The following is a 25,875-nucleotide window of genomic DNA, read 5'->3' as shown; positions in this document are numbered from 1 at the left end:
TCTTTGTCATTGCTTCAATTTTGCGTATCTGAAGCCTCCATAAAGTACAATTTTAAACTTTTCTATTATATTTCCTGTTTTTCTTAACAACTTGTTTACGTTACTAAACTCTTGTTAATTTCTTAGTCTTAAATTCCAATTCATTAAGTTCTCACTTTAAGTATGATCAGTTTCTACTTACTTCATATGCTGTCTATTTTCATTTTAGTTACTGTATGATCTTGCTATCTATGGCAGCATAGCAAATCACCTCAAAATCTTATTATTTTACTCATGGTTCCGTGCTTTGATTGGACTTAGACAATACTTACTTGGTGTTGCTCACACATTTGCAGTCAGCTTGCAGATGGGGCTTTGAGGTTATTTAATACCTAGCGTGGCTGGATGTTCATGATGGCTTATTCACTTACATATCTAGTGTCTCAGTATTTCTTCTCATTCCCCCACTTCCCCTCAGATTAGACTGGACTTCTTAGGGCTTCAGAATTCCAGAAAGCAGCATTTAGAAGCTGCCCAGAACTAATATAATGTCTGGCATAAGCCTCTTCTGCCATCTTCTATTGATCAATGTAGTCATAGGCTCATCCCCAAATACAGGGGTTGGAAAAATATACCTCCAACTCTTGATGGGAATAGAATATGTGAGATAAGCATTATTGTTGCAACTGTCTTTGAAGAGACAAAATGCCACACCACATTTTAACATTTACAGAATTTCTAGTATTGTTTTTACCTGCTTTGTTTTCTTGGATTATGTTTTCTCGGTTTTTATTTTATAATTTTAAATTTATTTTTACTCATTTGAATATATCTTTTTATTTTCATGTGTAACCTTTTCTGCTTTTTGCTTTCTTCTACTTATGTATCCAGATTACAATCACATTTTGTAACAGTAGGATGGGATGCCTATTAAGATGCTGATGATTTTGCTGAGTCAGTTACTTGGCCGGAAATCGGAAGAGAAATAAATAAATGGTTAGTCTTTGTCTGCACACATCCTTGACTCAAAGTCATAATCAAAGGAAGGATAATAATACATCTTTAGCCTACTTTTTAAAATGAAAGAGATGCCACCTAACCCCTGGTGACAGGCAGAAATGCTAGTTCCACTTACCCATTACACTTCAGACAACAAATTCATGTCTATTACTGCTTACTTTGGGACCTGAAGCTAGCATAAACTGTTTCACCCACGTTCAAAATGTTCCTTCATAATTTTCCTTTTGTGACCTGTGGAACTTGGGATTTTCCTTACCTATGCTTTCTGTGGTGATTTTCCCTTTAATATTTTAATTGTCATTGCAATGTCTTTCGACATGAAGGCATGTGTCCAAAAAATTCAAATTACTCTGTCACCTTAAATGGAAATCTTTTAAAGATAAAATCGCAATTATTTTTGTCCACACTTGTCTGTTCTCAGGAAGTAATAGAAATTTTCTTAAAGCAGAAGGGATTAATAGGTCTTCCTACCTCAGTGAAACCATTTGAATAATGCACTCTTTTCTGTTATATTTATTGGGAAATCAAGAATAGAAGTGTTAAATAATTTGTGAAATGTTACCAGGCAACCGGGATGAGAGAGGTTCAACTTTTATGCCACTTCCAGTTGGGTTTTAGATGGTGCATAAACCACTGGATTGGGATGATTTCTGAGGTTATGTTCACAGGGAATAAAAATAGTAGACTGAATTATCATTGTTTGGTGTATTTCTGTTGAAATACAACGGTGGCACATAGAGTTTTGCATTCCTTGTTCTGTACCATTTGCCACTTGATCAAACAAAAGAGGGAGGGAGAGGAGGTTAATTCCCATTACAAAAAAAAATTGTGAAGTGAGACCGAAAAGAAAAAAAATACAAAACACTGAATTTTATTTTCTAGTACATCTGTAAAGAAAGTAATTCAGATAGTAAAAATCAGTTGTAGCAGTTAGTGCCAAATGTGCTAAAGACTAGAGGTTTTGGAAGAAATAATTGTATACAAGTGATCACATCCGTTACTAGGCTAAATCATTATTTTGGTAGTCTGTACAAGCATAATAGAGCTGTAAATGCATAGTAAATCTACAAATGCTTCCAGTATTTTTAAAGCATTTCTATGCATTTCTATTAACAGCTCACCATTTTTTCACAGATACTTATGTACAATTAAGCCATGTTTACTTCTACAAAATCAACCAGATTAAAAACTTCTTGCTGAAAAATGTCTACCACAATAACTTGCCTTAGTATCTGAAATGTTAATGTTCTATATTGCTTTGTTTTATTAAGACATTATCTCCCATTAATATGCAAATCCTCCTGAGGTTTATACTTAATTTGTGTAATGTCTAGTTGTCATAAAGGGCTCTGCAACATTGTAAATTTCTGTAGGAACAATTTTGGTATTGATGTGGGAAGGAATGTAGTGAGAGAAGACACGAGGGCACAAGATTGCAAATATCATAGTATAAACATAGACATCTGGATCACATTTCAAATTTTAGGAGCCCCAAGAACATTGAAATGGTCAGTGGAATTATATATTGTTCTTTAGAAATTTAAAATTTGTAATTTGTAGTCTTTTGGAAAATTCAAAAGATTAGTTAATATGTAAGTATATCTGCCTTTCTGTAAGCCTGACCACAAAAGGAGAGTCTTTGTCCAACCACAGTGAAAAAAAAAAAGGAAGGAAGAAATAAGAGCACCTAAGTCAAACCCAACACACATAAATAGTATGTCAAAATACCAGACAGAGCAAGGAGACTTGCTATGTGAGTGGATTAGTATTTTATCAGTTTCAGTTTTATGAAGTAGCAAAGGAGACTCTGAAGATGTTGCTTGGAGCATTGAGTTGAGGCTCATTAATGTTCTTTGAGGAAAATAAGTAAAGGTTGTACTCCTTTTAAATTACTATTTGAGGTTAAATGATGCCTCCTTCAGTGCAAATCATAGCATAAATTGAACCACATGAGGTCATGATTATAACCTGGGCAACACTGTCAACTGTTTTAGTTAATGTACAGTAAAGTGTAAAGTAAACCTGGAGGGGGGAGGGGGGAGGGATAGCATTAGGAGATATACCTAATGTAAATGATGAGTTAATGGGTGCAGCACACCAACATGGCACATGTGTACATATGTAACAAACCTGCACGTTGTGCACATGTACCATAGAACTTAAAGTATAAAAAAAAAAAAGCAAAAACAATATTTTCTTTAAACTCATTTATTTTTACTCCCATGCCATAAAAAGAAGAGTCACATAGAGAAATATGAAGCCTTTGTTTTGGGAGTTGAGGTGTATATTTCAAATTTATTTGTTATTTATTTGTTAAAGAAATACTTTTTAAATGTACAATATTTGTGTTTCCTCTAGGAAATGTAACATCTAATAACTTTCCATAACAATATCTTAACTTAAAATAATGCAATTCAGAACTATAAGTTGATTTTTAAGGTATCATCAGTTTTATTAGGAAAATCAATAAATATGTATAATTGGGTTGGAATTTTATGAGAAATATCTGAAAAGTTAACACTTTTAAGGTGGTTTGTTATACTGTCTCCTCCTACAATTGGTGATTAAAAAAATACCTGAGCCCTCATTTTATTGCTAAAAGTAGAAATGTTAGATTAAATTAGAAGGCGTTTATATTTCAATATGGATATATAAGTTGGCCATTGTAGGTGTATATCTTGAAGTTACTCACTTTTCTGAGCTGAAATACTCTCAAATTGTTCAGTTACTAAATGATATTCTATATTCTGAATCAAAATAATTATTAACCATAATGCTAACATAGTAAATAATTTCAATCTAATTTCTTATTTCTTATTTGGATCTTACCATGTATGTCCACTTAAAATACAACATGCAGACAACTATTTTCAGTGAGCAGGTATGAAAAAAATATTCTCCTGTTTATATTCAAAAACTGCAAAATTAATGTGATGTAAATGTTTGGCTTTTGTAAGTTAAATTTCAAATAAAAAGGAACATAATTTGCACTTGCTTAAATGGGTCCAAATTTAAGTTTCTTAAGCTCTGAATTTGCTATAATTTTAATTTTTATTACATGATGTAACTATTAAGGCTTTGTATAGTGAAATGTATTATTTAAATAAAGTTCACATAGGTCAATAAATTTTAGAAATCCATTTTATGTTATTGGCTTAAAGATTCTAAAACATGCTCTGGAAATGTATTTTCTAGGGAAATTTTAGCGTAAGATCTCATTGTTTTAAGATGCAACTTTTCGCATTACTAAGCATGTTTTCTTTCCACATATAAGGGAAAATTTAGAATTTATATTGCTGACTCAAACAAACAATTTCCTGTTGTGATGACTTTCATTACAGTTCAAAGACATAGGTATGTATTATGTCAGTCCTTTGTTCTTATCAATGATTGATGTAAAAGTTTTTTATTTAAAGCCTTTAATAATGTATAAAAAGCTCATATTTTAGGTTCCGTAATTGTAAATATGTTTCTCCAAAAAGACTGAAAGTCTGCAAAAGAGAAACAAAACCATCTAATCCAAACTTTTGTGTAAAAATAATTTTTTCTTCAAAAAGTGTTAATTAATAATAAATATAAAGATATATTTAAAGCAGATGTTTATTTAATATCCTCAGAATGTACTTACTAATTTATAAGATGGGAGTTATTTAGAATACTACTTAGAGTTAACACATGAAAAAAATCATGTGCTAAGGGGTCTTTATCTAGGTGAAAACAAATCTGTCCTTTAGAATAAAATGTCATTGATGTTTTGCTGAAATGAGGTGTTAAAAATTTGTGCTTTTCCTTTAGGCAAAGTCTTAGGAAAAAAAAAAAAAATAGTTTCTTCCCACATGTAGACATAAGGCAAGTACACAGTTCATGAACTGTGGCACCATGAAAATTTCATTCACATTATATACCATATTTCAGTTAGAAGTGATTCAATTTCTGGTAATATAGCATTGACCTATGCTGTACTTGCTCCTTACAGCTCTGCAATTTGAAGCATATTATATACAAAATGGTAGAAAAATACACAGTAATATCCTGCCATCTATAAATCAGAAGTTTATATGTCCTTCAATTGTGTAACATTTATATTGTCCAACAGAATATTTATTCATCCCTAATTATCTTTACATAGGTCATTGTTTACCTTTTAAATAACAGTTTGTAATCCATCTTATAAGACTTCTTTAAAGAATTGAGGACAAAATACAAATAAATACAAGCATGAATGTCATAAATATCACTAATTGTTTCAGCCAATATTTTAATACAAATGTTGCTTATGACAAGTCCAAATGCCTGAACATTAATTTTTAACTTTTGAACTCAAGAGAATGTATTTTTTTGAATGCATATTTTATGTGGTCATTGAAAGATTTCAAAAACTATAATACTTTAAAATACATTAATCAGATATGCACATCTTGCTTTATTTTAATACCATGACAGAGAAATATAACAAAATTATTTTTGATTATTGAGGTTGTTAGAATTCCCTGACAGTGTATTTTAGTCATGTATTTGCTTTTGAGGGAGATAAAGCATCCCTTTAAAATTACAATGAGTTAATGAGAATTTTGGTGTAAAGTAGATGTGGTGATTCTTTATCTCATTTCACCTTGTTAGAATTCATTAAATTATATTGAAAAGCTGTTTTTTTTTTTTTTTAAATGCATACACAGACACATTATTTAAAGAGAGAAACTGTGTTTCTGATTTATAACCTTCCAAACACATATCACAGTTCATTTCCTACAATACATCCTCCATAGATGCATGGTAAACAAGTTAATGTATGAGCAAACAAAGACATATATCACTGGTCTTACTTCTGATACAGATAATCTTCATTACTGTAGCTGCAGAAAAAACTAATTCTTCAAGAGCCATTGTCTTTCATAGTACATCCAAATGAAGAATGTTTTTAGTTGGCAAATATTATTTCTCTTATAAAATGTAAAGTAGGTTGTTAATCTAGCTATTTTTTATGTGTTTCAAAATCCTTTCTTATTTACAGTTGCCAATTTAAATCCATAAATTCAAATATGCAAGAAATGTTTATTTGATTCAATTCTGTATAACTAAACTCAAAATTTTTTCCTAGACTCCTCCACTAAGTGGTAATTAATGTTAGCCAACCCAAAGGATTTTGTCTCCTCCCTAGAGTAAACTGTAAAGAAAGGTGCTAGCCTCTCTGCTCTCAGGTTTAAAAAACCTTTTGGAAATTTTTAGTTTCCTACTGCAAACAAATATATGAGAGAGAAGCTACAAAACACAGCATTCTATCTGCCTATCTTTTTCTCAAGGACCCTGTGATGGTTAATACTGAGTATCAACTTGATTGGATTGAAAGATGCAAAGTATTGATCCTTGGTGTGTCTGTGAGGGTGTTGCCAAAGGAGATTAACATTTGAGTCAAAAGACATTAACATTTGAGCTGGGAAGGCAGACACACCCTTAATCTGGGTGAGCACCATTTAATCGGCTGCGAGCATAGCTGGAATACAAAGCGAGCAGAAAAACGTGAATAGATTGGCCTAGCATCCCAGCCTACATATTTCTCCCATGCTGGATACTTCCTGTCCTCAGTGTTGGGATTCAGATTGTCTCCCCTTCCTCATCAGCTTGCAGATGCCCTATTGTAGGACCTTGTGACCGTGAGAGTTAATACTTAATGAACTCCCTATCTGTCTCTCTAGCGAACCCTGACTAATACAGATTTTGGTACCAAGAGTGGTTCTAGAGGAACAGAATATTAAGAATGAAATTATTTCATTGGGTTTTGTGGTTTCTGGAGTTGACTGCCTAATATGATTGGCCCCAAAATGCTAAGGACTCTACTGCTAATAGTATGGAGAACACTGATAGACTTTGGTGTGAACTGTTTAGAGAGTTATGCAAAATAAATGAATTTGACACTCCCAATTTACTGCTTGTGAGAGGCAAGGAGTTTAGTAACTCTATACATAATACCTTTGACCATATGTGGAGAACAAAGGAACATAATGAAACTGGTTGGTTGCTCTAAGTTCAGTGGGTAAAATGATAAAATAAAATGTTGAACTCTGGGATTCTAACTCCTGGCTTCAGAAGCAGATACTGATCTTCAAATCTGCTAAGATTGCCCTGAGTGAGAGGCTTATCTCCTGTACAGAAAGAGCTGAAATTGTGGAAAAACTGATACAAGCTCTTATCATGCAAATGGCTGACCTGCAATGAAAGATACATGCACAGCCTTACCAGGTGTCTACTGTTAAAGTGAGAGCATTGATTGGAAAAGAATGGGACCCTGAAACGTGGAATGGGGATGTGTGGGAGGACCCTGATGAAGCTGGGGACACTGAGTTTGTAAACACCAATGAACCTTTTTTTACCAGAAGAAACAGTGTCCCTATCCCCAGTAGTTGCAACATTCCTTCCCCAACCCATGTTGCCATCAGCCTTTCCACCTTTGTCTAGGAAGTAAACCCACCAGAGGCAACAGTGATGGGCTCCCCTGAAATAGTTGCCAGGCAAGATAATGTTGATTCTCCTCAGGAGCCAACCCCAACACCTCTGTTTGCTTCCAGACCTATAACCAGACTAAAGTCCTGTCCAGCCTCTTGAGGTGAGGTTGAGAATGTGACCCATGAGGAAGTACGTTACACTCAAAAAGAACTGCTTGAGTTTTCTAATTTATACAAGCAGAAATCTAGAGAACAGGCATGGGAATGGATATTACAGGTGTGGGATAATGGTGGAAGAAATATAGAGTTGCATCAGGCTGAATTTATTGATTTGGACCCACTAAGTAGGGACTCTGTATTTAACGTTGCAGCTTGGGAGTTAAAAAAGATTCTAATGGTTTATTTGCTTGGTTACCTGAGATAAGGATTAAAAGATGGCTCACTGTGAGTGAACTGGAAATGCCTGATCTCCCTTGGTTTAATGTAGAGGAAGGGATCCAAAGGTTTAGGGAGATTGCGATGGTGGAGTAGATTAGTTACTCTAGACCAACTCATCCTAGCTAGGAGTGTCCAGAAAATATGCCCTTGATAAATGCCTTGTGAAATACATCTGTGAGAGCAGCACCTCATCTTTGAAGAGCCTTGTAATTGCTCTTCTTGTTTGTCAGATCTAACAGTGGGAACCACAGTCACTCAACCACAGCATTTAAATACAATGAGAATAATTGGATCCCAAGGTGGCAGGGGTCAAGTGGTGCCACTCAACTGTCAAAGGCAAGGTGGGCATAGCTACCATAAGGGACAGCAGAAGCAAAGCAGAGATCAGAATAGTGTGACTCATGTAGAGCTCTGGCATTGGCCAATTAATCATGGTGTTCCTAGAAGTGAAATTAATAGGAAGCCTACTGCAATCCTACTTAATTTATATAAGCAGAGAATTTCTAAGTCAAATGGACAAAAAAATGAATTTGAATTATAACTAGGGAATCATGACCCCTCAGTCAATTTCCAGACTTGACCCTGTTTATAGACCCAGAACCCCTTGAATGAAGGAGAGGACAGGTCCCCTTGATGAAAGACCCCACTATACTGCTGACAATTTATGCTATTAATGTTTCTCCCATCTTTCCCCAAGGAGATCTCTGGCCTTTTACCAGGGTAACTGTGCACTGGGGAAAGAGAAATAATCAGACATTTTAGGGACTACTGGACACTGGCTCTGAGCTGATGTTGATTCCAGGGAACCCAAAATGTCATTCTGGTCCTCCATCAAAGTAGCGACTTATGGAGGTCAGGTAATTAATGGAGTTTTAGCTACAGTTTGACTAACAGTGGGTCCAGTGGGTCCCCAGACTCATTCTGTGGTCATTTCCCTAGCACTAGAATGTGTAATTGGCATAGACATACTTGGCAGCTGGCAGGACCCCCACATTGGCTCCCTAACAGGTAATGTGAGGGCTATTGTGGTGGAAAAGGCCAAATGGAAGCCATTAGAGCTGCCTCTGCTGAGGAAAACAGTAAATCAAAAACAATATCGCGTCCCTGGAGGGATCGTGAAGATTAGTGCCACCATCAAGGAACGGAAAGACACAAGGGTGGTGATTCCTACCACATCCCAAGTCAACTTTCCCATTTGACCTGTGCAGAAGACAGTTGGATCTTAGAGACTGACAGTGGATTGTCATAAGCTTAACCAAGTGGTGACTCCAATTGCAGCTGCTATACCAGATGTGCTTTCATTGATTGAGCACATTAACACATCTCCTGGTACCTGGTATGCAGCCATTAACTTGGCAAATGCCTTTTTCTCCATTCCTCTCCATAAGGTGCACCAGAAGCAATTTGCCTTTAACTGGCAAGGCCAATAATATACCTTTACTGTCTTATCTCAGGAGTATATCAACTCTTCAACTTTGTGTCAAGTAATCTTATTCAGAGAGAGCTTGATCACTTTTTGTTTCACAAGATATCACACTGGTCCATTACATTGATGACATTATGCTAATTAGACCCAGTGACTGAAAAGTAGCAAACACACTGAACTTATTTGTGAGACATTTGCATGCTAGACAATGGTAAATAAATCCTAGTAAAATTCAGGGACCTCGTACCTAAGTAAAATTTCTAGGGGGTCCAGTAGTGTGGGGCCTGTCAAGAAATTCCTTCTAAAGTGAAGGATAAGTTGCTGTATTTGCCCCCATCCCCCTACAACCAAGAAAGAGGCACAACACCTAGTGGGCCTATTTGGATTTTGGAGGCAACACATTCTTCATTTTGGTGTGTTACTCCTGCCCATTTATCAAGTGACCTGAAAGGCTGCCAGTTTTCAGTGGGGTCCAGAACAGGAGAAGGCTCTGCAACAGGTCCAGGCTACTGTGCAAGCTGCTTTGCCACTTGGGCCATATGATGCAGCAGATCCAAAAGTGATTGAGGTGTCAGTGGCAGATAGGGATGCCGTTTGTAGCCTTTGGCAGGCCCTCATAGGTGAATCACAGTGTAGACCTCTAGGATTTTGGAGAAAGGTCCTGCCATTTTTGCAGATAACTACTCTCCTTTTAAGAGACCGCTCTTGGCCTGTTACTGGCTTTGGTGAAAATTGAACATTTGACTATGAGTCATCAAGTCACCATGTGACCTGAGCTGCACATCATGAACTGGGTGCTTTTCTAACCCATTTAGCCATAAAGTGGGGCATCCATAGCAGCATTCCATCATCAGATGGAAGTAGTATATACCTTATCAGACTTGAGCAGGTTCTGAGAGCACAAGTAAATTACATGAGGAACTGGCTCAAATGCACATGGTCTCCACTCCTGCCACCATGCCTTCTCTCCTCTGGCCTGCGTTCATGGCCTCATGAGGAATTCCCTATAATCAGTTGACAGAGGAAGAGAAAATTAAGACCTGGCTCACAGATGGTTCTGTATGATATGCAGGCACTATCCAAAAGTGGACAGCTGCAGCAGTACAGCCCCTTTCTCAGATATCCTTAAAGGACAGCAGTGAAGGGAAATCTTCCCAGTGGACAGAACTTCGAGCAGTACATCAGGTTGTGCACTTTGCATGGAAGGAGAAATGTCCAGATGTGTGATTATATACTGACTCATGTGCTGTAGCTAATGGTTTTGCTGGATGGTCACGGACTTGGAAAAAGCATGATTCGAAAATTGGTGACAAAGAAATTTGGTGAAGAGATATGTGGATGGACTTCTCTGAGTGGTCAAAAACTGTGAAGATATTTGTATCCCCTGTGAATGCTCATCAATGGGTAACCTCAGCAGATGAGAGTTTTAATAATCAAGTGATAGGATGATCCGTTCTGTGGACACCACTCAGCCTCTTTCTTCAGCCACCTCTGCCATCGCCCAATGGGCCCATGAACAAAGTAACAGTGGTAGCAGGGATGGAGGATATGCATGGGCTAGGTACCATGGACTTCCACTCACCAAGGCTGAACTGGCTATGGCCACTGCTGAGTGCCCAATTTGCCAGCAGCAGAGACCAACACTGAGCCCTTAGTATGGCACCATTCCTCAGGGTGATCAGCCAGCTACCACCAGGTTGATTATATTGGACTTCTTCTGTCATGGAAAGAGCAGAGATTTGTCCTCACTGAAATAGACACTTACTGTGGAAATGGGTTTGCCTATCCTGCACACATTGCTTCTGCCAAGACTACCATCCATGGACTCATGGAATGCCTTATACCCTGTCATGGTATTCCACATAGAATTGCCTCTGACCAAGACGCTCACTTTACAGCTAAAGAAGTGCAGCAGTGGGCTCAAGCTCATGGAATTCACTGATCTTACCTTGTTCCCCATCATCCTGAAGCAGCTGCATTGATAGAATGATGGAATGACCTTTTGAAGTCACAATTGCCATGCCAACTAGGTGATAATTCTTTGCAGAGCTGGGGCAAAGCTCTCCAGAAGGCCGTGTATGCTCTGAATCAGCATCCAATATATGGTACAGTTTCTCCCATAGCCAAGATTCATAGGTCCAGGAATTGAGGGGCGGAAACGGAAGTGGCACCACTCACCATCACCCCTAGTATTCCAATAGCAAAATTTTTGTTTCCTGTTCCTGCAACATTACATTCTGCTAGCCTAGCTACAAGTCTTTGTTCCAGAGGAAGGAAAGCTGCCACCAGGAGACACAACAACCATTCCATTAAACTGGAAGTTAAGATTGCCACCTGGACAATTTGGGCTTCTACCTTTAAGTCAATAGACTAGGTAGGGAGTTACAGGTTGGCTGGGGTGATTGACCCAGACTATCAAATTGAAATCGATCTACCACTCCACAATGGAGGTAAGGAAGAGTATGTATTGAATACAGGAGATCCATTAGGGCGTCTCTTAGTATTACCATGCTCTGTGATTAAGGTCACTGGGAAACTACAACAGCTCCATACATACTACATACTAAAATGGCCCAGATCCTTCAGGAATGAGTGTTTGGGTTCACTCTACCAGGAAAAAAAAAAAAACACCACCTGCACATGAGCTTGATAAAAGCAAAGGGAATAGAGAATGGGTAGTAGAGGAAGATAGTCATCAATACTAGCTACAACCAAATGACCGGCTACAGAAACAAGAACTGTAATTGTCATGAGTGTTTCCTTCTTCTTTTGTTAAAAACATGTATGTACACATTTTGTTGTGAAAAGCATGCATGTATACACTTGTACTAAAGAACATCTTCATTTTATTTCCTTTTTCTTTTATCATGTTACATAAGACTTATTGACTTCCTATGAGTATTTAAGTATCATTAACTTTATGTAATAGTATTTGGATTGGGGATTATTGTGTTACAATTGTATAAAGGATAGGTGTATTATGTTAGGTGTAATTATGACCTCATTATTGTCTTTTATGAAGATTATGTATGATCTCAGGAGATATGTATGGATTCAAGTTGACAAGGGGTAGACTTGTGATGGTTAATACTGTCAGCTTGATTGAATTTAAGGATGCAAAGTGTTGATTCTGGGTGTGTCCGTGAGGGTGTTGCCAAAGGAGATTTATATTTCAGTCAGTGGTCCAGGAAAGGCAGACCCATCCTTAATCTGTGGCCATCTAATCAGGGCAGGCACCATCTAATCAGTGGCCAGGGCAGCTGAAATATAAAGCAGGCAGAAAGAACATGAAAAGAGAGACTGGCCTAGCCTCTCAGCCTATATCTTTCTCCCATGCTGGATGCTTCATACCCTTGAACATCAGATTCCAAGTTCTTCAGTTTTGGGAGTTGGACTGTTTCTCCTTTGTCCTCAGCTTGCAGATGGCTATTATGAGACCTTGTAATCATGTGAGTTAATACTTAATAAACTCCCCTTCTGATCTATCTATCTATCTATCTATCTATCTATCTATCTATCTAATCTATCTATATACACATATATATATACAAAAAAATGTGTAACTTATTAGTTCTGTCCCTCTAGATAACCCTGACTAATACAGAACCATTAATAGTATTCTTTGCTTCTCTTCTGACATGCCCACTTCCTTAGTGCAGGAAACCTTTTCAAACCTCAGGAGACATAAGCATTGCTCTTTACCATCTCCATTGATCCAAATATTTATATTTCTATCTGAACATAAGATATTTCAGTTTCTTAGTTCAAAGTTTATAAGTTTGTAACTCAAAATTCAAGTGGAATAGGAGCAACTACTTGGCTACTGTGTTTTGTTTTGTTATCTCTTACTCAAGGCAATGAGCAGAAAGTGCATTATACGCCTCTTAATAAGAATGTTGAGTCATGTGTTAAAAAATAAAAAAAAATTATTAGTAATTCAAATACACTATCTCGTCATATTAAAATAATAACCAATTAGTTTGGCATTCTTCATCCAATACACGAAAAGGTATTTACGCTGCTGCTTTTAAAAACTGTATATATTTGACTATTGCTGCTTAGATTTCTTAATGAATTGAATTTAGTCAGTCTTACAGTAAATAATAATATACTGAGAATGCGTTGCTCCAGTTATTTGCCAGATGGATATATAAGCAGTGTCTCCACACTCACGCACACTCACATGTACACACTTGTGAAATGGGTATGAGAGTAAGGAGCATGGCAGGATGGACCGGAACTCCCATGAGAATGGTTAAGAGTGGTAGTTGCTGCTCCTCAGATGAGGGTATCCTCAACTCTACAACTCTTTGGTGACAAGTTCATCTATTCTCCTGAATTGTATAACTCCCTTCATAAGACTGTGTCATGTTTCATTGAAGAAAGTATATACTTTTACATGTGTCTGTTGGATATTTTTCACCAATCATATAGTTGTTTTGTTTGAAATTACAGAGATTGATTTCAGATATGATATTAATGCAAACACTATACACGTGAGTTGTAGTAAAACTTAGGGGAGTCTTGATAATACTGTATTTCCAATGTGTCTTCAGGCCACATTTATTTAGACCACAATTATTTGGTCTGAATATCTCAGAACAATTATTTCAACGGAGTAGAGAACCACTGGCCCTTGTCTCTGAGTCTGGCTATCAAACTGGTAACTGCCTGTATGTTATGTGAAGATTTATGGGGATCTTCATTTACTTGAAGACAATAATATATTCCTAAAAATTCACAAGTTCTTCCCAACTAGAATGAGTACATTCAAAACTCAAATTCCCAAACTAAAACATAATAAACTATGTGCAAATAAGCAATAAACTGCAATCATATTAGTTTATAAACCACTTTAAACATTATTTGCCAATCACTAAACAGTTGATATAATTATTAATGAACAAATTATTTGCTTGCATAACAATATCTTTTCTTGTATTACCTTTGTCTGTCTTTTGCACTTGTCACAAATCTCTTTAAAAATGTTCCACTGAGATAGGATTTATTGTAAAATTAGGCAAATACAAAAACCAGATATAAAATATTTTATGTAAAGATGCTTGGAACAATCTAACACAAGACTGCTTGCCATCAGTGTTAACACCTATTACACATTTCTAACAACTACACATTTGATTCTGATTTTGATATTCAGTCAATTGAATTTGGAATGTAAATAAAGAACTTTCACTTCTATTTTTTTAACATGTTTAGTTTTGAAGATGTAAATATATTAATTTGGTGCAAAAGTAATTGCAGTTTTTGCCATTACTTTCAATGGCAAAAAACACAATTACTTTTTTTCACCAAGCTAATAAACTATCCCTTTGTAAGTACTGGACCCCTACACCACACTGTTCAAAAGATATGTATAAGAGGTCTAAAATATAATATGAAATGAGCACTTGGCCAGACGCGGTGGCTCACCCAGCACTTTAGGAGGCCTAGGTGAGCAGATCACTGAGGTTGGGAGTTTGAGACCAGCCTGCTCAACATGGTGAAACCCCGTTTCTACTAAAAATAGAAAAAATTAGTCGAGTGTGGTGGTGGGTGCCTGTAATCCCAGCTACTTGGGAGGTTGAGGTGGAAGAATCAATTAAACCTGGGAGGCTGAAGTTGCGGTGAGCCAAGATCGGGCCACTGCACTCCAACCTGCGCGATAAGGCGAGGCTCCATTTTGAATAAATAAGTTAATAGAAAATAAGTTAATAAAAAATGAGCACTAAAATAAAAAACCATAGTCAGATGTTTGGTCTAAGAAGGACTGACTTAAAAATCACTATATATTTCTATCATCTAGAGCCATAGTGGTACGGAAACTGATACATGATCTGAAGTAATTCAGCACTCAATTAACAGAACTGAAACAAGTTGATGATTGGTAGTGGAGAAAGTGTGGAAAATTGCCACTCATCCATACAATTGAGGAGACGGTCTATGAATTGAGTCAGAGTATGGGATACAATTGGCAATATCTATCTAAGTTAAGAATATGACATTCTTTATGACCTATTGCTAGAAATGAGTGTACATTTATGAACTGAGCATGTAAATGGTAACACTGATAATACTTTCAAAACACTGGTAATAATCTAAAGGCAAAATATCAAGTGACCTTAGTAAAAAAAATAGAGCATTATTAAACATAATGTCAGTAATCATTAAAATGTGCCAACTACATGTTTTGTTAGGAAATAATCTCCAATATAAAATCAAGACTGTAAATGTAAAAGATGAGATTTAGAATAGTGTGTATAGTATATTAACATTTGTATACAAATGCGGTTATCATTTGAATAAAAATGTATTATCCTTACACCTATCTTAGGATATAAATGGGTCATCTATGGAAATTGGTAAACAAATTACACCCAAATCTAATATCAGTGGAAAGGGCATTTCGAGTGGCTGAGATGTGGTGGAAAGGTGATTTACAATTCACTGCATATGCATATATTTCCTCTTTAACACTAAGTTTGAAAATATTTTAAAACACATTCTCAACAGTGTCAACATAATCATGTCCAAGATTATTATTGCACAGTGTAAATAATGAAGCCAACGTTTGCATTAAATCAATATTTAAGACATTCAGAAGTTGGGATGGAAGAATATTATTGGTAAGCTTTTCAGCATGTGGCTAAATAACAAAATTGACTTATTCAATAACTATACATAAAAAGTTATATCACTCTCAGCATGTATTAATTCAGCTGAATAAATCATGCTTACTCAGAGTGGGCAACTCTAGACTCTGTTTGTATAGCAAGACCTTTATCTGAACTACAGTGTACTCACAAGATTTTAAGAAAAATTGAACATAAAATTCCATGATCCTATGATTCACTGAATTTGCCCACTCTGGCTGAATAACAAAGTAAGAGAACTACCCTCCTCCTGAGTTCAATCATTCAATAAACGATTGAATTGATTGAATGAATGAATGTGCTTGTGTGTGTGTGCGTGTGTGTGTAAACTTCAGATATTTTAATACAATTATATGATTTTACGGGGCTTAATGCGACTATCTTGTCGATTGCAACTAAATGCATATTCAAACTTCTAAATAAAAGATAGTATGTAAGAAGTTCAAATGCCATTGTTTATTCAATAAGGAAAAAGTCCAAGTCTACTCCCAGAGTGGTGCACATACAGTCAAAGGGTATTTGGACTGATTACTTGAGGAGCTCTATTAATATTCTTATTCTGGCTCATTTTTACATTTACAACAGGAAAACATCCCTCCATGATTAAGAACCTGGAACTGTGCCTGTCAGTTACGAATCCTATAGTGTCAAGAACTTTATACTGCTGGTCTCGGATAGATAGGATTTATTCCTGTGGAAAAGGCAGTAACTATTTCGTTAGCGAAGATTTTGCCCTCATAAATTCTTCATAACATCATTCATTGCCATAAAATTCATAAAGGCAGTAGGGGGGCATTCTGATTTATCATCTGATTCAGCACAAAACATTGAGCACTGGAATTTAAACACACAGCACATGGTAGCATGTTTAATTTCAAAGAAACCAATATAATAGTTTGACTCCTCTTTAAGTTTTTTAAAAATCTGAAATACTTAAAGTCACATAATTTGATTCAGTGGGAAGACTGTCCTCAGGAATGAAATAACAGGCCCTGTGGTGTTTCACTGCAAATATTTATTCTTGTTTTATTTCTAAAACTTAAAATGTGAGATTTATTATTAATTTTGTAGTTGTTTTCTATAATACTCTTTAGATGCCACATACACATAAATTTTATTGCTCTTTTATCATAGTGACTAGAGACTCAATGAAGACTTGTGTCTCTGTGATAACCTAGCAGGCTACATTAACTGCTTTTGGAGAAAAGTGCTCAAGATAGCTTTGAATCTTCTAACTGTATATATCATTATGTACAAAGTTGTCCTGGATTGAGAGTATTCAATTATAAAAGTAAAAAGATGTGAACTTTCAGGAATTGTGAGAATAATGAGTGTTGGGGAGAAAATACTTAGAAGTAAAGAGAAAGGGATGATATTGAGTATCATTCCTTATATCTTCATTACTTTATACAGTTAAAAAATCATTTAACTATTTGGAGACCGAGATATATAATGTAAAACATGACTTTTTCTTAAGCTTTAATGATTTACAGTTTAGCGTAGTGGTGTCTAAGAGTATGTTGTGGTGCCTAGATGATGACCAGGTTAATCGTTGGGATGATGTGAGAAATCACTGTAATTCCTGTTCCAGTTTTAACTTACCCTTTTAAATCAATATTTGCATGTTTTACAGTGTACACAATGTTAGAATGGTAGAGTATGTAAAATCTCTTTAGTCTTAATCTTTTTTAATTGAAAGGAGAAGATATTTAAAAAGTACATGGGAAATGCTGAATTGAGTAATTAGATGACATAATTTTAAAGAAGAAAAACAAACAAACATAAAACTTAGATTGGGATTTGTAGTTTTTGATTAGAAGTGAAAAACAAAGTAGATGAAATAATAGTAACAGAAATATTCTCACAACATAATTATTCCCACCTCATTTCTTTTTGCAGGTTTTTGCATTCTTATATGAGAATAGTGAATAGAGTATCTTCTGTCTGTCTCACCTTCTGGATTATGATTTTTTGCTTATGTTTGGTATTAACCAGCCTGGGCTGCCATAACAAAATATTGCAGACTTTCATACACTGGGTGGCTTAAACATCAAAACTTAATTTCACGCAGCTCTAGAGGGCAAAAGTTCCAGTACAACTTGCTAGCTCATGCAATTCCTGACGAAGATCTACTGCCTGGCTTGCAAGCAGCCACCATCTCACTGTGACTTTACATGACATCTTTCTAGGTGAGGGCACACAGTGATAGAGAGATGACAGGGGGAGAGAGAGAGAGAGAGAGAATAGGCTCTCTGGTATCTCTTCTTAAAAGGATGTTAAACTGATCAGGACTTCACCCTACGACTTCATTTGACATTATTTACCTCCTGAAGACCCTGTCCCCAAATACAGTGACATCAGGAGTTAGGATTTTAAGATATGAATTTGAGGGAATACAATTTAGTCTATAGCATGTTCCGAGAGAGGATTAAAAAGTGGTGGTTGAAATTTTTTACCTAATTAAATTTAAGCAACCTTCAAATGTAGCAGTGAAAATTTCATGTATATATTTTGTTACTTATGAAAAATAGGTTAAAATGCATATGTTTATAATTATACACCATATATATGTATATGTATAGTGCCTAGTATCTATAAAACATAATTATTTTTTATCTTATGACTTTCGTTCATATTATTTCAGTTTTCACCTGATCTCTTAGGAGACCCAGAAAATTATACCCCAGCATATCACCTTAATACACCACCCCATATTAAACTAGAGTGATATTTTCTGTTTGCTTATGCAACCCTATGATCCATCCCTAACTAACTAGGAGTATTCATCCTGGTCTTCTCTTAACCAATGTGCCAATAATCTATTTATCCAAATAATTAAGCATAATATTCCATCTATAAAGTCAATATCTATTTTGAATTCTAGTAGCATACCTTCTTACACTTACACGGATTGAAGGATAGCTCACTGAACACCCTTCACCATTATTGGCCAAGCATCATCCCTCTTGTACTTATTTCTCATTCTCAGTATAACTCTATTCACAAGCCTAATTGAGAACAAAATACACAAATGAAGAGGTCCTTGTAGTATATATTCTTACTTTCGTCTTTTAAATCAAGAATGGAGAATATGTCTTCCTAGGGCAACTTGAGGAAGAGGCATTATGCTCCACCATCAGTGCACAAAACCAAAATTCTACTTAAACTACTCCCTAATATTCCTTTAGCTTTTCCTTTAAAAATTTAGTTAAGTTTTAAAATAATGTAAATCAGCACAATATTTTTATATAAAAATGTACTTCTGTCTCTACAGAAGCCAAAACTAAGTCTGTAACTTATGGTTTTGACCTTCAATAGTGATCACTCAATTTCTCATAATTTGAGAACCTCTTGGAAGTGGAGGGAGCAGTGACTTAAATTATGCCTTGAGCTCAAAGAAGACTTGGTTTTCCTTTCCCATTAACACAGCAACCCTCACACTCATTGTCTGCCAAAGGAAAATGGAAAGGACAAACAGCAGCCCAAGGGGAAGAGCCACAACATTTTTTTTTCCAGTGTTCTACACTTGTGATTTTCAACATTGCTGAAATGTACATTTTGATATTGACACTGATGATATTACCTCCAACTTCTACTGCCCCTGACACAAGAAAGGTAAGTCATATTTTGTGTGGTAAATAAACACATGTGCACGCGTGCGCGCGCGTACATACACACACACACACACAATTGTCAGCAATAGTCTGCTTTTTGAATCCAAGAAAAGGACCTAACACAAACTTCTTTTCTGAAGGTGAGAAAATAAGTAGAGCAATCAACAAGAGATTTTTTAAAGTGCTCATTTTGCAGCAGTTTCAGTGAAATTCCTTCTATGGAATGTAACTGACCTGTGACTAAGTTCCAAAATATTTATAAAAATGTCAACTGCCACATCTTTCTATTAAACTCTATTGAAGTGACTCATAGATTTAGAAAATAATAGAATGGTTACTATTATTGTAAATGTAGGTGATCTTGTATAATTTTGAATTTTCTATACTCCAGGCATTGAAAGTATCTCAGATACATTGGATCCTATTATACCTTTAACCTATTTATTTTATTCTTACATAATGACACCTTGACATATTTAGAGATTTGTTTATGAAAGAAAGCACTAAAATGTAACCATCCTAAGCAAAACAAAACCCTGTTGGTCCAAAGGAATACCTTTTGTTTTTTTTTTAAATTTTATTTATTTATTTATTATTTAATTGTTACTATTTTTACTTCTATTGGCTTGAAAGTGGTCCACATGATTTTTATTCTTCCGGTAGTTGCTCTTACATGTGTCACGTTGGTTTGCTACACCCATCAACTCGTCATTTACATTAGGTATTTCTCCTAAAGCTATCCCTCCCCCAGCCCCCCACCGCCTGACAGGGCCCGGTGTGTGATGTTCCCCTCCCTGTGCCCATGTGTTCTTATTGTTCAATGCCCACTTATGAGTGAGAACATGCGGTGTCTGGTTTTCTCTTCTTGTGTTACTTTGCTGAGAATGATGGTTTCCAGTTTCATACATGTTCCTCCAAAGGACATGAACTCATCCCTTTTTGTGGCTACATAGTATTCTGTGGTGTATATGTGCCACATTTCTTTATCTAGTCTGTCATTGATGGGCATTTGGGTTGCTACCAAGACTTTGCTATTGTGAACAGTGCTGCAATAAACATATGTGTGCATGCGTCTTTATAGTAGAATCATTTGTAATCTTTTGGGGAGCTTGGCTGGGGGAAGGAATATCTTTATAATTACATGATTATACTTATTATAAAGCAATTCTCTGTAGAATTTTTAAAGTTATATTTCCACATTGGGGCAAATTGTTATAATACATTTCATAGAACTAAAATGGTTAAATTATAATCAGAATATAATATGTCATGTCTTTTTTCCCTTATAGTATCAAACATGCAAAATGACAATGCTGATATATACCATATAATTCAAAATATATTCCTTTTGTAAAATTTAGAAATTATTATGGGAATATGGTGTTTCCCAATTTAAATATCACCTTCATTTGTAAATAAGAAATATTTGCACAATTAATTGTAAGCAAGGGACATTTACAGCATGTTGTTATTTTATTTTGGGTAAACAAATCGTAACAAATAGTAATAGTGTCTTTTCAAATATTTTTCTCCTTTGGTAATTTGAAGTTAAATGTGAAACGTCCCTAACACAAAGCAGAAAACCCTGCCCTATTTATTAAATATGCTCTAAAGACTAAGACAAATGTGATTAGGGAGGATTTTTGTGTGTTTGTTTTGGTAATTGATAACAGATAGCATATCTCAGTCTTACCTTTGATCAGGTATTCTGCTTGGAAATATGCATAAATTTTTGGTTTAATCTCACAATAACGAAGAAAATAAGGGTTATGATGAACCTGAGATTTGCAAGTTAAGGGCTTTCCTGGTAGTCAGGAAGATAAGTAGCTCTTTCCACTATGTTTCTTTGGTTGCAAGTTAGAGAAGTAACACTAAGCTCACCGAATCATACAGGAAAAAAATATTTATTAAGGCTCAGAGTCTTCTTAATAAATGCAGAGCCCATCCAGACTCAACCAGGCATTAAAAAGTGTTTATAACTTGCTGTTAGATGGTTTTGTGTGTCCCAAATTGATTAATTCTCTCTATCTGAAAAAATAAATCTGCCTTAGCTTTTATATTTTCATGATGTAATTTGGTAAAATTGTACATATTAGTTTGAGCAACCTGAAATTAATTATTCTTTCTGTCTCAACCTAGATAAAATGTACTTTCTTAAGCTAATCAACTTATGAGAGAAGAAAATTATATGAATCCACTCCCTGTTGTATCCAGGGAGAATGAGAAATTAATAAGGCTATCCAAAAAGGGGCTACTATACGAGCAGAACTAGCACAATACTTAGAGTCAGCGTTAATTGTCTCAAAATATATGGTTTGAAGATGACTCAGGTTTAATAAGAAAGCCTTTCACATTCTCTTGTACTTTGCTGCCTAACTTTTTTCCCAGATAGCACTAACTAGTAACTGTATTCTATATTTGTCAATAACAAGTTAAATTGCACAAATAACTGGGTTTCAGAAATACTAGTGTGGCAGGGGAAACCTTATAATACAAGAGGTTTGAAATTTAGGTTGTAAGTTACTTTGATTAATAAAAGTTCAATTATTCTTTGTGTTCTCAGGAACAGAGAGGTCAATAATTTCTGGGATCATTTTTATCATTTGCAATTTTGCAAAATCAAGAAACGTGAAACTTTAAATTTTAAAATAAGACACACAAAGGTTAAGATCCTTTAAGTGTTAAGATCCTACAAACAAAATCCAGAGACTTCACCCAATGTGCCTACTGCTGTACCTTACCTGAGCACAATAAGAAATGGAGGAGTGCAAGATATTTGAATTTTAATTTCTAATGTGAAGCAAAGGGAGGGAAACTATTTTGTTGTTTTTTGTCACAGTAGAGGTAAATAATTTACACAGAAAATTGTTTTACACTGGTACTTCTTATGGTGGGATAGAAAGTCTGAAACCTTTTTATTTCAATAACTCATTTTTAACAGTTTCCTGAGGTGCTATATGAAATAATGTATCATGGTGCTTGATAGTATGGGTTCTCAAGAGAGATGCTAGAGTAAAATACTATCTCTTACACTTGACATCTCTATGGTATCGGTCAAATTACATATTGTTTCTAAGTCTCAAGTCCTAATCTGTCAGTTTGACTTAATAATGTAGCTATTTCTAAGGATTCCACAATATTATGCAAAAGAATACATCAATGTACCTGACACGTAGTAAATCTCCATTAATATTATATATTATCATTATAGTTTGGCAATGTGTTTTCCCAAGTAAAATATAATTTCATTTTAGTCTATCCAGTGTTCATTATTTAAATAAGAAATTTTAGTAAGTCACTCAAACATTCATATATTTACATATTAAAAAGTAGATGATCTTTACCTGGTTTATTTCATTTAACATAACCTCCTCCAGTTTTATTCATGTTGTTGCACAAAGCAGGATCTTTATCATTTTTAAGGCTAAATAATGTAACATTGTATACATATATGCTACATTTTTGTTGTTTATTTATCTGTCCACAGACATTTAGATTGCCTTCAAATCTTGGCTATTGTGCATAATGCTGAAGTGAATTTGGAGGGCAGATATTTCTTCAAAATAGTGATTTTATTTTCTTATAATATATATCCAGAAATGAGATTGCTGGATCATATGGATATTACATTGTTTTTTGTTTTGTTTTGTTTGTTTTTGTTGTTGTTTTGTTTTGTTTTGAGGAACCTCCATACTGCTTTCCATAATGGCCATACCTAATTACATTCAAGTCAACATGTAGAAAATTTCTCTTTTCTTCATGCATGTCCTCTCCAACACCTGTTATCTTTTGTTTTTTTAAAAATAGTCTTCTCAACAAGTGTGATATGATAAACCATTATGGTTGGGATTTTCATTTCCTTAATAATCAATGATATTGAAGACCTTTTTCTATAACTGTTGGCCATTTGTATGTCTTTTTGGATTAATGCCATGATCTAGATTATACAAAGGGTAACCAAAGACTTCATGGAAAATGTGTATTATGACAAGACTATGCATCAATTTCAAAACCAAATTTTGCACCAAAATAAACCCATATAAGCTTGCTAATATTTCTGAATAGGTCTAATTTAAGGCATTAAGAATAATTAAGTATCCATTTATGAAGAGATTATCAGAACAACATAAATTTTGTTAAAATTTCAGCATGAGCAAGCATCAAATATATGGTGAAGATTGAGTTTTAAAATGGTGAAATAATTAATGTTTTATGAAAAATTTATGGAGACAATTCCCCAAGTAAATCAGCAGTTTACTAATGAACAATTCATTTTAAGAAGGGATGAGGTGATGTTGAAGATGAAGCCTGCAGTGGCAGACCATTCATCTCACTTTGAGAGAAAAAAAAAAATCATCTGTTTGTGCCCTAGTTAAAGAGGACCAACAATGATCATCAGAAACAATAGTGAACATGATAGACATCTCAACTGATTCAGATTACACACTGATTGAAAAATTTGAGTTGAGCAAAACTTTCCAATCAACGTGTGCTAAAAAATATTGCACCCAGGTCAGCTGAAGACAAAAGCATAGCTTACAATGAAAATTTTATGCAAGTGGGATCAAAATCCTGAAGCATTTTTTGAAGAATTGTAAGAGGTGATAAAACATAGCCTTGCCACTATAATCCTGAAGACAAAGCACAATCAAAGCAAGGCTATCAAGAGGTAAAAGTGGTCCAACCAAAGCAAAAGCAGACTAGTCAAGAGTAAAAGTCATTACAATATTTTTTGGCAATGCTCAAAACATTTTGCTGGTTGACTTTTTGGAAGGCCAAATAACAATATCATCTGCTTATTATATGAGTGTTTTGAGAAAATTGGCCAAAATTTCAACAGAAAAAAGCTGTACCAGATAGTTCTTCTCTACCACAACAAGGCTCCCATTCATTCCTCTCATCAAACAAGAGCAATTTTGTAAGAGTTTCAATGGGAAATTATTATACTTCTGGCTTACACTCCTCAGTGGTCTCTACTTGACTTTTTTGTTGCCTAATCTTAACAGGTCTTTAAAGAGCACTTATTTTTCTTCAGTTGGCAATGTAAAATGATTGCATTAACATAGTTAAATTCCCAGGACTCTCAGTTTTTTAAGGATGAACTAAATGGTAGCAATAATCACTTATAAAAGTGTCATAAATTTAATGGAGCTTAGATTGAGAAATAAAGTTTATATTATCATTTGTATCTATTAATTCTACTTTATTAGAATTCTACTTTCCATGAAGTTTTTGAAGTCTCCTCATAGGTGAAATCTAAAAATGTCAAAATCATATAAACAGAGAGAAGAAGGGTAATAACTGGGGGTTAAGGGCCAGGGAGATTGGTAGTTAGGAGATGTTGGTGAAAGGGTAAACATTTGTAGTTATAATTAAACTAAGTTCTAGATATTTAAGTTAAAGCATAGTGACTAAAGTTAAAGTGATATATTGTATGCTTGAAATTTTATAAGAGAGTGGCTCTTAAGTAATCTAAGCACACACACACAAAGGGTAACTGGAGTGATATCAGCAAGGTAGTAAACTAAAGTATTCTCCACCATTATCACATCCACTCCCACAATGAAAGTACCACTAGCAACTAATCAAAGACAAGAATATTACTCTATATTTACCAGAACTTCAGGGGGAAGAAACCACCCCCTCGACCTGAAGAAATAAGAAAATGTGTGACCACAAAAAGATAACTGTTTTAGACTGTACTAGCCCCTTTCCCAAGGAGGTGCAATGCCAGTCACGGATAGTTTTTCTAGACCCACTTTTTCCATGATAGGAGGAAGAATTTGAAGGTGTACTTTAATCTCTTCAGCAGTCTGGGATTTTTGTGGGAAGCCCACTTTGGTCCTATTCCACGAGAAGCAATGGGAGTCCCACAGGGGCTGAAACACATGGGATATATTGGAGACAAAGAGTCAGAGCACTGAACACAGTAACTGACACCCAAATTGTGGTAATTTATCTGGGTTCTGATCAGCAGAGACACCATGATGAAGAGATTGAACAGATTTCCAACACCACAGCAACACCAGGTGCTGGTATGGAGCCTTTCCCCGACCTAGAAAAAATTAAAAGTTTGGTGATTAATTTCCAACATCACTTAAGTTTGCCTCAAGTCTAGAAATCACTGTATATCTGTGATTAAATTTCAGTGGAGTCTTCAATTCTGGTTCTCTCAATAAGTCTTCACCAAGCTAGGAAACAATGGTGGGGCAACAATTTAGTTTCATAGTACTATGTAAGTTCCAATGCTAATAATATTCCTCCCCACAATTGGAAATAATTGCAGGTCAGTGATTGAGTTCTATTAT

Source organism: Piliocolobus tephrosceles, chromosome 4 (genome assembly GCF_002776525.5).
Source record: "Piliocolobus tephrosceles isolate RC106 chromosome 4, ASM277652v3, whole genome shotgun sequence".
Taxonomy (NCBI): Eukaryota; Metazoa; Chordata; class Mammalia; order Primates; family Cercopithecidae; genus Piliocolobus; species Piliocolobus tephrosceles.
This window is presented reverse-complemented; position numbering follows the sequence as displayed.